The following is a 13,939-nucleotide window of genomic DNA, read 5'->3' on the forward strand; positions in this document are numbered from 1 at the left end:
ATGATAAACATCAGCAAAGTGTATCAATGTATGTAGATGAACATCACAGGGTTGCAAAATATATAACACATTCATTTTTTGAACTTTTTATATACAAAAGGAAGATTGAGAATCCTGAATTTTATCTTTGTAGCTCCATCCTGTACAGTCAAGCTAGTTAAGATTCATATCCTCACACCGTCAAACTCAATAACATACTCAAAAGTAACACTGCAATAAAATACAAATCATATGCACAAATCTTTTATGAAAGGCCACCATTTGCCATTTAACCTCCTCTTGCTGAGTGAGTATATAAAACAAGCATACAGCTAAGAATGTGGCAGTGGCTTAGGATAGCAATGATACGTCTGAATATAATATGTTTAACTAAGTACATATTATACATCCCCTATAAAGTAATGTCAGTTGTAAAACCTATTAGAAGTACAGCAAACACTGTATTAAAAATTGTTACATTTACTTTGAATTATAAAATATCTTTGCAATATTGAATTATATGATTTATTTAGAACAACTGAATCAATCAAATTTAAGCAAAAAAACATTGTACAAGGAACTTCAGTAAAATATGACTCCAACAGGCATGCCGGTGTTTATAAGAATCTAATTTAACTAAAGAAATATAAATTCATGAAGATATTGTGGCTGTACAGAAATGGTAAAACCCCTGCTGTGTTTTACAGTTATGTTGCAATACAAGCAAATTCAAGAACCCTTTCATGTTAAATGTCTATGGGTAATGTTAGTAATATTATACAGATTGATCAAATTTATCAAAGTTAACAAATGCATAGAATATTACATTACATAGGATCTACAGGCAAATATACAAATATAAATAAATCAGATTTGTATTAAAGGAACAATCTAGGATTCTAGGATTAGTGTTGAGTTCCACCCATTTGCTAAAGAATTATAGTTAATGCTTGAAAAAAAAAAAGATAAAAGAAAGAAAAATGGAAAAAAATACTAACCTCTGAATAGTCTTTGTTTGAAGCAAATTCCAGAGACCACTCAGATCATCTTGATTTTTCCAAAGGGAGTTCCAAAGCATTCATAATTTATCCCACGAAGCACTTACTATACACTCCCGTCGAGTATATGTGATTTAAATGTGCATTTCCAATAAGCCTACCTCAGTAAGGGTTTATGGGATGCATGCAGCTTTACTTTCAGCTGCCTCTCTCTCTCCGCAACATGTGGAGCTATTATCCTGACTTCATACAATGAAATCAGGATGACATTTACATGCTCGTCTATTAGACGTCTTCTTGTACCTTAGGTGCCAGCTGTCTCCCTAAATAAACATTTTTTTCTAATAAGCCATTCACAAGTAGAACACTTCCACTATAATTACAGTTTAAAAATATCACTAAATTCAGAGTGAAACATCTATAGATCTAATCAAAATAAGCGGAAGCTGCAATCACATACTAAGAGAGAATGACACTTATGGTGCAGTTAAGGCCAGAATCATTTTCATCAGGTATAATGGTATGTTATTTTTCTTGCAGTGTTTGATTGTCTGATTACATTTTACCTCTGCCCTATATGGAAAATGTGAGTATAATCATCTTGTTTTGAGGAAAAGATTATATGACTATACAAATACAGATTAAGGAAAGTGAAAAACACAAAAAATATACAGTTTTAAATTTTACAAAGATACTTAAAATCACATATCTTAGCAAACACATATGGGGATTCGTACACCATATGGCCATAGTGTGCTAAGACCACTACTAGCCTGCACTAATTTTAACATGGGAAATTAGATTAACATGCTAACTGTAATACTTCCTGATTAAACTGCTTCCAGAGACTCTCTTAAGTGAATGCTTACCAGTGGTCACCTCCAAATGGAGGCCAATAGTGAACGTGTGGGGTGCTCAGCCCAAGAAGAATCTGATCTTGATTCCAAATCTACACAGAAAACCTAGGTATACCATACTAGTAATTTCTCCAGTGTATCCATACGTTAACCTGGGAAAATACTCTCTAGAATTCTCTACTGGTTTCTCCTGAACTTGGTGTTCTTTTCAAGACAGCAATAGTGATAATGGTGGGCACTTCATGTGATTTGACCAAATGATTATATTATTTATTAAGCTGGATTTTTTTTTAAAAAAAAATCTTTTTTAATTATATGGCATAAACATACAATAGAGGTTCAATACTACAAGTTACGGTGTTAACGTTTTACATTTGTCAAGAAACCCATTTGCTGTATCACGTGACATAAGGACGGGATTCAGAGAAGGACTGTGGCTACTGTGCAAACTCCAATATCCTAGATAAATGGCTGGCCTTTAGGTTTCCTGTGTGAAAAATCTTCACAACGTTCCTCTAGGCTCACAGTTTCCTTATGTATAGTTTGTGTGTATAAGGCTGTAGGGTTTGTATAGGGACTTTATTAACCCCTTAAGGACCAAACTTCTGGAATAAAAGGGAATCTCGACATGTCACACATGTCATGTGTCCTTAAGGGGTTAAATGAATAATAATGAATATATATATATATATATATATATATATATATAATTCAATTAATAAAGTCCCTATGCAAACATTAATATCCATTCACTCTTCCCTGTTGTTACCTTGAGGGAGGAGGGCATGCTGATCAATCTTGCTCCAGTGTGCTGGGAATCTGGTCTGTGACTCTGCTAAGTCAGATGCACACAGTTACACATAAAATGCAAGCACTTTCAAATACAGCCAAAAGCACACATTCCCAGACACATATTTACACATACAATCACACACAGTTATATGCAGACAGTCACATACACATACATACAGTTATAGGCAACTACACACAATCACATACACACTTACAGGCAGTCATACACACAGTTACAGGCAGACAGTCATATACACACATTCACATGCAGGTAGAAGCAATCACACACAGACAGAGTCAGACAGTCACACACACACTGTCACTGGGAGACAGTCACTCAGTTACTGTCAGACAGTCAAACTCACAGTCACAGGAAGACAGGAATACATGTACAGGCAGACAGTCACACAGTTATAGACAAACACACACACAAAGTCACAGGCAAACAGTCCTGCACACAGTTACAGCCAGTCATACATACAGTTGCAGACAGTCTAACAAGCAGCCATAGGCTGACAGTCACACAAAACGTTATTGGCAGACAGTAACACACAAAGTTACAGGCAGTTACACACATGGTTACAGACAGTCACAAACATAGTCAAAGGCCATAATTTGTGGCACGATTTAAGTTCCCAATTGTGGATATTTATCAAACACAAAGACATGTCCATAAGCAGCTATAAACTGGAAGTATAACCCAATGTATACAGTGTAAAGAAAAAAAAATGGTTCCCTTCAAGTAAACTTGGTATTACAAGACACAGTACAGAAAGTTGTAATGAATGGCAAATTTTAAAGATGGAAAAAAATGGTAAGTGGTGTCTCTGTTCTTAGACTGCTTTGATTGAATAATTTGAGCAGGATATTACTTCACTACAGAGGGATTTAGATAGATTGAGGAACTGGGCACTCAAATGGAAGATGACATTTCATGTAGATAAATGCAAAGTTATGCACTTTTGGGGTAGAGTATGCACAAGCAACTTACTTACATAGCTTACTTAGCTTCCCATAAATATATTAGCATAACTGGGAGCTCATACCCAACTGTTGTACAGAGTACTTACCTTCAAACCAGAAGTAGTTGTGGGTCAGGATGAAGCCAATAGAGTCGAGAATACATTGTGCTTTATTTGGATCCATGCCTGCATCCTTTTCAAGAACCTTCTGTATAGCTGCCATACCTAAAGAGTGACCAATAGCTGCATAGAGAGAATTAACATCCATCATGACCCACACATACATAATATTGTATTAACTACTACACTATATGTTTTTTTCTCCCTGTGCTTTCTTCATATTCCTTCATATACAAATCATCCAAGATTACTTTTTGATTTAAATTTTATTAAACCTTTTTAAGGTAATAATTTATTATACATTTTGCTCTTTATTATGTGCAAACACTTTGCTTTTCATTATTTGCGCCAAAGAGATTTATCACACACACAACCTTACTGGCTATTACACACTCACTCACTGGCTCATATATACACACACTTACTTTTTCTTATCATTGTTCAACATGAGTCCTGACAGGTTTTGCTGTGCAATTGAAGCTGCTCTTCTCTCTCCACAGCACTTGGCCGCTGGGATATGATGTCATGTATCCCAGCGGCCTTCAGCTCATAATGCGATGCTGCTACTGCTTCTTGCTGCTCCCATCTGCTCTGGGGCTGCATACTTTATTTGCCTCTATTTTGTGCTCCCGCCTCCTGCTTGTCCCCTGGACAATATACAGAGAAAGACAAATAGGTCAATAGGAACATAAAAGTCTAGAATAGAGTTCCCTCTCAAAAATATATAGAAAATAAATAAACATATTGCTCTAGTAATCAAAATAATGAGAGACTACAAAACACATATTTAAAAAGCCTATTGGCTATACTGCAAGATTGGGGCAGGTAAAAAAAAGTCTAAAGTAATACGGTACTATAACGATAGACTAGCAATTATACAAAAATAATCCATAAATAATCTGAATGCCATTTCACAGACTCTTGCTTTGCTGCAGAGGGATTTAGATAGATTGGGGAACTGAGCACTAAAATGGCAGATTAAATTTAATGTAGAGAATTTCAAAGTTAAACACTTCGGGATCAAGAATGCACAAGCAACTTACACCCTAAATGGTAGTTTGGGAATTGTTATAGACAACAAATTAGGCAGCAATATGCAAGGTCAATCTGCAGTTGCTAAGGCCAGTAAGGTGTTGTCATGTATAAATAGGGACATAAATACTCGGGATGAACAAACCTGCTTGCACCAGCTGTTGTGGCAGTGCAAATCCACATGTTTAACCTCTGCACGAACATAATAAAGAATTTAAAAAAAATAAAAAATATTCTGGATGAAAATATAATGTTAACTCTTTATAAATCGCTGGTAAAACCACACCTTGAATATGCGGTACAATTTTAGGTAACTGTTCTAAAGACGGATATCATAACACTAGAAAAATTGCAGAGACGAGCTACAAAATTGATAAAGGGAATGGAGCATTTTAGTTATGAAGAAAGGTTAAAAAATGTAAATCTCTTCAGTTTGGAAAAACGGGGCCTCTGAGGGGATATGATAACATTATACAAATATATTCGGGGCCAGTACAAACCATTATCTGGAAATCTATTCATAAACAGTGCCATACATAGGGCACAAGGTCATGCATTTAGGCTGAAAGAAAGTAGATTTAACCCCTGAAGGACACATGACATGTGTGACATGTCATGATTCCCTTTTATTCCAGAAGTCTGGTCCTTAAGGGGTTAATCTAAGGCAAAGAAAAGTTTTTTTTTTTACTGTAAGAACTATAAGGATGTGGAATTACCTGCTTGAAGAGGTGGTTTTATCAGAGTCCATACAGATGTTTAAACAGCAATTGGATAAATACTTCCAAAAACATAACATACAGGGATATCATTTCTAATTAGTGGGGTAATAGCTGCTTGGTCCAAGGATCTGTCATTCACTGCAAGTTATAAAAAGAATCTTGCCTTTACACCGCTGTTCAACTATAAACAACTGTTAAACAACAGTGCTGCACTCTCCTCCAGCTGTCGTGCTATGCTCAAAGACATTGGCTGATGTATTCTCCTCATTTAAATCATCTTCATACTACTTTCTGTGCTTGATTGATTAGGACATGGGCCGCCAAGTACTTCCAATGTGTCATTTGCAGAAATTTGCTAGTCTTTTGTCATTTCTGCTATCCTCATATCCACTTGGTTGCAGTGGTATCAACAAATAAAACAGGGGTGCAACCATCAATACACAAGTACTCTATCTCCAGCGACCAATCCTACCACCATGGAGTGACTTGATTGATCCACCAATGGTTAGGTCAGGCGAGCCTTTGGCAGACTCATCACAAGTCATTTTGGAGATCTTTTTACTTCAGCAAAGTTTCTCCAGTACACCTGATACTAAACATGGTTCCAATAATTCAGATATTTTGACATCACGCAATTTGCTGGACTACTTACCATTCCACCCTAACAGTGCTAAAGCGTTCCTATTGTAGGTTGAAGGGGTTACAATACTAATACAGTATTTAGACTAATAAATAAATACACAGCTATCGGCATATGATAGCTGCACACAATAAATACAGAAAGATGATATCTGGTAATGTAGGTCAAATAAAGGCACCTTTAAAATACTCCACCAATAATCCACCTATAACAACCCATTTAATGTAGCGTGATGTCCCAAGTGTGTTGAGGCATTGTACAGCTGCCATCAATATGTCTTAGGCTGATTCACTCATAAAATATGCAAAGTTACCTTTGAGGGTAATGTGGATGTTATTTAGTACTACAGAGATGCTCTACTCACCTGATCGGGGAATACAGAAATGCCTAAATTTCAGATATATTTACAGCATGCCACCCGTTATGTGCCTCTCAGATACATTTTTTATTTACCTCTACAACCCAAATTAATGAGGATAGATTTCCAAACCCCGTTTTAGCTTTTTCCATTTTATACCGCATTTCTTGAGTTACCGCTTTGCTTTGTGTGAGCATTATGTGAAAAAGTCTACTAGCCTGATAGCTATGCAAAACGTTTGGTCACCCAAGGCCTCCGTCCTGTCTTGATCTGGCCAACACTTTCATGTTGACTCTTGGTTTTCTACCCCCCCCCCCCCCCCCCATACGAATTTTAAAAAGGAGGAGTGTAGTAAGGACAGACAGTTTTCTGGGAAGTTATTAGGAATCCTTCTCCACAAGTGCAGCCATTTTGGCAAAATATTTCATGGTCGGGCAGGATTAACATCCTAAAAACGTTTCTAACTTTTATCTAACCTCTAGTTATGTTTCTTGTGTTATTTTTCAAAGTGATATGGTATTTCATGAAATGATGTTGCACAAGTTTTGGCAAGCACATGTAACAAACATACATATTCAATATACTAGTAAACCAGATAGTATCTCAAGCCTCATTCAAATCATATCCTGTATGTTAACTGGTAGAGTGATGGAGTAAATGAGACTCTTTACTAAAGAGCTGTATTGTACTATAGCAAATATATTACTTAACAAACAATTGGAAAGATTATACAGTTTAACCCTCTTTACTGAAAACAAAATGAGGAAGAAAAAAAAGTATTATTACTTTTTTTTTCTTATAGTGTACAGCGGGAACTCTTACTTTGCAGTTTAGTCTTGATTGGCATTTTGGTGAGCCTGGTGATATTGTAGTGGTTGACTTTGGTGTAAACTACTGTTTACTAGTGTTATAATGCGGTTAAATGGTTAAATAACTGACCAACCAATTTTAATTTCAGATATTTCATTTTTACTGTAACTAATCATTCATACTGATTGCAAGAATATGTTGCATCATTGTAAACATGGTGTTGAGCTAATCAATGATGTCTGTTCTTATTCTATTTGCAATTTGTTATTTTTTTTGTGATAAATCCTTTGTTCCATTTCAATATTTCCTTGACAATCTACCTTTGGATTTACAGTTACTTGGAGTGTACTAGGCATACCATACTATAATGATACAGCATGTGAAGTTCCAATTAGAGAGGTAGCAGAAAATGTAATGGGCATGTTGCTGCAGTCAGTGTTGTCATCAGCTTCTCCTACTTTGTATATTCTTTCTGTACTCTGTGCCACTGGTTAAAGTACTGGAGAAGTATTTATTTACAGGTTATACGAAGGAAGAAAAGGTTTGGTTTGACATATGCGATATTTCCTATCCTCACGTCCTTAAGCTACTCAGTAATAAATCTGTACTAATTTATTTTCACCATCATAACTCTACAGAACTGAATAAACTATGAACACACAAATAATATACAGTACATACCAAGAATGGGAACTCTAGGTAGAATAAAAAAACACAAATAATCGTGTATAAAGTGTAAAATAAAACCTGAAAATAATATACAATCTCTGAAACCTAATAAATCTAAATCTGGGAGAAAAAGAAAAATACAATAGTGCAATATGTATGAATGAAGGTACACAGAATGGGGGAAGAGACACATTCACAAAATGGAAATGGAATGTCTCCCCAGTAGGGATATTTCCAGAAAAAAGAATATGATGTATTCAGGCCATCCAGATTTTGCCAGCCCCTAGAGGCAGTCTTAGCACTACAATTTGAACATTGCAGTTTGTCTAAATGTTTTACATTGCAGGGCTAAGGAGGGCAGGTACACTGCACCCACACCATATTGATACCGGAGAAACTGACGGAAGCGAAGCACAGAGAGATGGACACAGGTTTCTTCAGGAAGGAAGAGATTCTTTATTGGATCACCGATCGGGACTCAGAGGGACTAGCGTCACCAAAATACCACAAGTTCTGAGCCCCGGACAATAGTGCAGGCTCCTTATATAGGCACATAACTCCTCCCATATTAAGCTCCACCCGCACATTCTCTTGACCAATCAATACAAGTAAGAATTAACTTCCTGCTTGACCGCATGGCTTGTCCAGTACAGTGGAGGAGGGGGAATACTACATCCTGTATTCTTGCACATGCTCCGTACACTACTGATCGTATCTTGCCTCGTGCAACCAACTGATCGATACGTCAGCATATGCACGTACACATGCCACGTGGTAATCTCGGCCTACTAAATTTATTTTTACCGAGATTCCACCACATTCCCCCCTTTGATGCCTCTTGATATTTCACAATTACTTGAGGCATCACTTAACCTTAGTTTGCATACACCGCAAGTTACCCTGAACCAGACCAGACTTAACTTATGATGTGAATCTTCAACACTCATCTTCTTGCATTGGTTCTCCCTGATCTAGAGCCTCATATTTATAAATTGCCATTATCTGTGCAGCAGCCTTCCTCTCTGCTATATTTTCTATCAGGCTTTGCACAGACCTAACTACTAAGGGTATAAGACACGGCAGGAGTAGACACAACATTAAAATCAGTAGAACTCCACCTACCACTGCCTTAAGCCCTCCAAACCACTCATACCAGCTACCAAACCAACTACTTGGATTATACCCTTTCCATACCTGAGTAGGCACATGTGCTAGTTTAAACATATGGCTAGTAAGCTCAGCTATTGCTTGCCCTTCGTCATCTATTTGAAGACAGCAATTGCTCAGGTTAAACTTCCCACATACACCTCCCTCTACTGCCAAAAGGTAATCCAAGGCTAATCTATTTTGGTAGACTGCTGTCCTCATCCTGGTATTATGCTTCGCTAGAAGATTGAGCGCTTGTGATGTTTCGTTAGTAATAATCTCAACCACCGCCTGTAATCTTATAATACGGTTGAGCATATAAATAGGGGTTCTATAACCAAAGGTACCATCTTCTGCCCACGTGGCTGGCCCATAATAATCTATGATACGCTGGGGAGGCCATTCATCATCTTCCCAGGCGCCTATCTCTATGGGTCCCCTTTTCTTCCTATGATTCACATCATACACTTTAACACCTAAAGTCTCACCTGTTTCAATCGGTAACAAGAAGAAGGATGGTTTGAGCATACCCAACACACATGCCCCTTCCCAGTCCTGTGGCAACTCCGAATAGGCTTTCTTACCACAGATCCAGTACAAATTTGCTGGGGCTCTCCAGGTAGATGTGATGGATAAATCAAACCACACATCCTTTAAATTGGCGTATCTAGCAAACGGGTTAGGTGGTTCTGAGACATTTGAAGCCGACCACCAAGTTGTATTCTTTGTATCATCATCATAAGCTTTTTGCCCTAGACAAGTTAATTCTCCTACAGAAGTATTATACATTATTCCTTTCCTTGCTATGCAAACATAACCTATGATGGAGGTGTTTAATCTCCACTCAGATTTACCTCTAACGCTCATATGATAATCGGCTTGTGTAGATATTAGTTGGTCAACTGCCTCAGAACCGGACATTACCTCCTTTGCTTCCCAAGGCCATTGGTCTCCCATGTTAGTACCTCCACACACATAGCAGTTGGTAACATTAAGACTACCGGCAATACTTTCAGCTAAGTCAATGAACAGGTTTTTAGCATTATGGGGGATCTTATTATCTATACTCATCTCTTCATAAAAGGAATGGTATACTTGATGAGTTTGGGAGGATACCGTATCAGTCTCTATCCCTATAAACAATACTGTCCCAGGATCTAAACCCGTCCCGTATATTTGAAACCCAAATAAATTGCCATATTTGTCTAAGAACTTATCGGGGTTATTTATAAGTATATGGACTGGGTTGCATTCCATAGACTTACAATATGGGCTGGTAGGCAACTTAGTCACTATCATGTCTTTGTCTACTGTCTGTCCCCAAGTTGCCCACCCCACACAAGACCAATATGGGCAAAAGTTATAGTCTTTATTTGGGCATCTAGGACTCACATATTTATTTTTACTACTGGGACAAATATATTTATCATTAGACCCATACGTCCTCTCCCATCTAAGATCCCCACATACATTCCACGGCTTCCTACCACTTGATATCGCTTTACACGCATCAAATAGCAGAACACCCGAAGAATGTACGGATTCTAACACCGTCTTATTAATTAGGGTCCCCTAAGGATCTCCATTCCTGAGAGTCAACCAAATTGTACGAGGTTGATACTCCGGACTGAAGCACTTAGGTTCTCCTATTCCTAAATGGCACACACTATAGTCTATATTTAGGTATCTACATCTCGATACATCTCCTTTACACTCGTATTGTGAATGCCAAATTAGGGTTTGGGAAATATGGTTACCTGTTCTTGTAGTCCTAATGCATACCTCACAGCTAGGAGTGTCGGTACCTCTACCTTCCTGAATATAAAAATACACCTAAATAAACATTATCATCAACACATCTTTCGCCGTCATCCTCAGTCTTCGTCCGTGCGAAGGCACCTCAGCTTCCAGGATGTAAGGGCTGCAGGGAATGGAGTTCTGCTCGTCTTCACAGGAGTCCCTTCGAGACTTTCCCTGGCTTATACACTATACGTCGGTGGGCGGACAGGCTTTATTATGGCCTTCTCACTCACGCACCAAATCCCAAAAATAATAAAATTTGTAATCCACAATAGTTCCTCGTTACTCCGACTGAGTCGTGCGTTTTAACCGGATCTTGCAGGGATTCTCTGGATCTGCTGTAACTTGCCAAGAATCGACTGCTGCTGGTTTAACCCTGGAGTGATGTATCCACGGAGTCACTTCGGCTACTTTTATCGCTGTAGGGGTAGACAAAAGAACAACATAAGGACCTCTCCACTTGGGCCCTAACGGTACATTATTCCACTCTTTAATCCACACTTGTCTCCTGGATGGTAACTATGAACTGGGGGATAAATATTCACAGGTAATCTATCTTGTACCCATTTCTGTACCTCCTCCATAGTCTTACCCAACTCTACAACCTGCTGCCGGGTAATTCCTTCTCCCAACTGACTCAAGTCCCCCCTTAAGTTACCAAGTACGGGAGGTGGTCGCCCATACATGATTTCAAAAGGAGAGAGGCCCATCCTTCTGGTAGGGGTACTGCGGATTCGCAATAAAGCTATGGGTAAGAGAACGTTCCACTTAAGTTGGGTTTCCTGACACATTTTAGCCAACTGATTCTTAATAGTTCTTTTCATTCTCTCTACCTTACCAGAACTCTGGGGTCTATATGCTGTATGAAGCCTCCACTTTATACCAAGCATATGAGTCAGTTGTTGTAGGCACTGATGAACAAAAGCTGGACCATTGTCCGATCCTATAGAACAGGGTAGTCCATATCGGGGTATTATTTCTCGTAGCAGGAATCTCACAACTTCTCCTGCTTTCTCTGTACGAGTAGGACATGCTTCTACCCAGCCTGAATAGGTGCACACAATTACCAGCAGGTAACGATGTCCACCCGATTTAGGCATCACTGTAAAGTCAATTTGTAAATCGGACATGGGGAGTCCCCCCATAAACTGGACTCCTGGTGGCTTTACTGGTCCTTGTCTTGCATTATTTTTAGCACATGTTACACATCTTCGTACAATGGCCTGAGTCAAGTTGGACAATCTTGGTATGTAGAAATGTTTTCTGAGAGATTCTTCTGTGCTGTCTCTCCCAGAATGTGTCCCGTTGTGATAATTTTGGACAATTTCTACCGCTAGTGATGCTGGTATGACTATTCTTCCATCTTCTAGCTGATACCACTTGTTCTCCAAATACTTTCCTGGTTCAGTCTTTAACCACTCCTCTTCTTGAGCTGTATAAACTGGAGTCCATTGAGACAGTGGAGTTGGTATAAGAGCAGCTATATGCCCCACATATTCCTGTCTTCCTGATTCAGCAGCACGCTTAGCTGCACTATCTGCCATCCGATTTCCTTTGGTTACATCACCATCTCCTCTCAGATGCGCTCGACAATGTATGATACCGACTTCTTTCGGCTCCCACACTGCTTCCAATAGTTGTAGGATTTCAGCTGCGTACTTGATTTCTTTGCCTTCTGAATTCAGTAGTCCTCTTTCTTTATACAAAGCTCCGTGGGCATGAGTGGTTAAAAACGCATATTTGGAGTCCGTGTAGATGTTCACTCTTAAACCTTCAGCCAATTGTAACGCTCGTGTCAGTGCTATCAATTCTGCCTTTTGTGCTGATGTCCCTTTCGCCAGTGGCCGAGCTTCTATCACCTTGTCTATTGTTGTTACTGCATATCCTGCATAGCGGATCCCTTCTTTCACATAACTACTGCCGTCGGTATAATATTGAACATCGGGGTTCTGGATGGGAAAATCACGAAGATCTGGTCTACTTGAGAATACTTCATCCATTACTTCCAAACAATCATGTTGACTTTCAGTAGGTTGTGGCAAAAGGGTAGCTGGATTTAAGGTGTTTACAGTCTCTAAATGCACTCTTGGGTTTTCACACAACATTGCTTGATACTTAGTCATACGGCTGTTACTAAACCAATGATTTCCTTTGTAATCCAACAACGTCTGTACTGCATGTGGGACTCGTACATAAAGTTCTTGACCCAGAGTGAGTTTATCAGCTTCAGCTACTAGCAGGGCGGCTGCAGCTACAGCTCTTAGACAAGGTGGAAGTCCGCTGGCCACTGCATCCAATTGCTTAGACATGTAGGCAACAGGTCTTTGCCATGATCCCAAGTACTGTGTCAATACTCCCACAGCCATTCTTCTTTGCTCATGTACATACAGGTAGAATGGTCGTGTGTGATCAGGTAGACCTAATGCTGGGGCACTCATCAAAGCCTTCTTCACATCTTCAAATGCCGTTTGCTGTTCTTGGGTCCATAAGAAGGGGTCGTGCTCTGTACCTTTGATAGCTGCATACAGAGGTTTTGCCAGTATCGCGTAGCTGGGAATCCATATCCTACAGAAGCCTGCTGCCCCCAAGAATTCTCGCACTTGTCTTCTATTCTTGGGTATCGGTATTTGGCACACAGCTTCTTTTCTCTCTGGCCCCATAATTCTTTGACCTTCAGAGATATGGAATCCCAGATATTTGACAGTTGGCAAACACAACTGAGCCTTCTTTCTAGACACCTTGTATCCTGCCTTCCAGAGAATGTGTAGTAGATCGTGCGTTGCTTGCTGACAGATTTCTTTTGTAACTGCTGCTATCAACAAGTCATCTACATACTGTAACAATACACACTCTCCTAGGATGGACTCGAAATCCAGTAGATCTTGACTTAGAGCTGAACCAAATAGGGTAGGTGAATTTTTAAACCCTTGGGGCAGTCTTGTCCAAGTCATTTGGCGTTTTGAGCCCGTTACAGCGTTCTCCCATTGGAAAGCGAAAATACATTGACTTTCTGCGGCAATTCGGAGGCAAAAGAAGGCATCTTTGAGGTCTAAGACT

This window comes from Pelobates fuscus, chromosome 6 (assembly GCF_036172605.1).
Source record: "Pelobates fuscus isolate aPelFus1 chromosome 6, aPelFus1.pri, whole genome shotgun sequence".
NCBI lineage: Eukaryota > Metazoa > Chordata > Amphibia > Anura > Pelobatidae > Pelobates > Pelobates fuscus.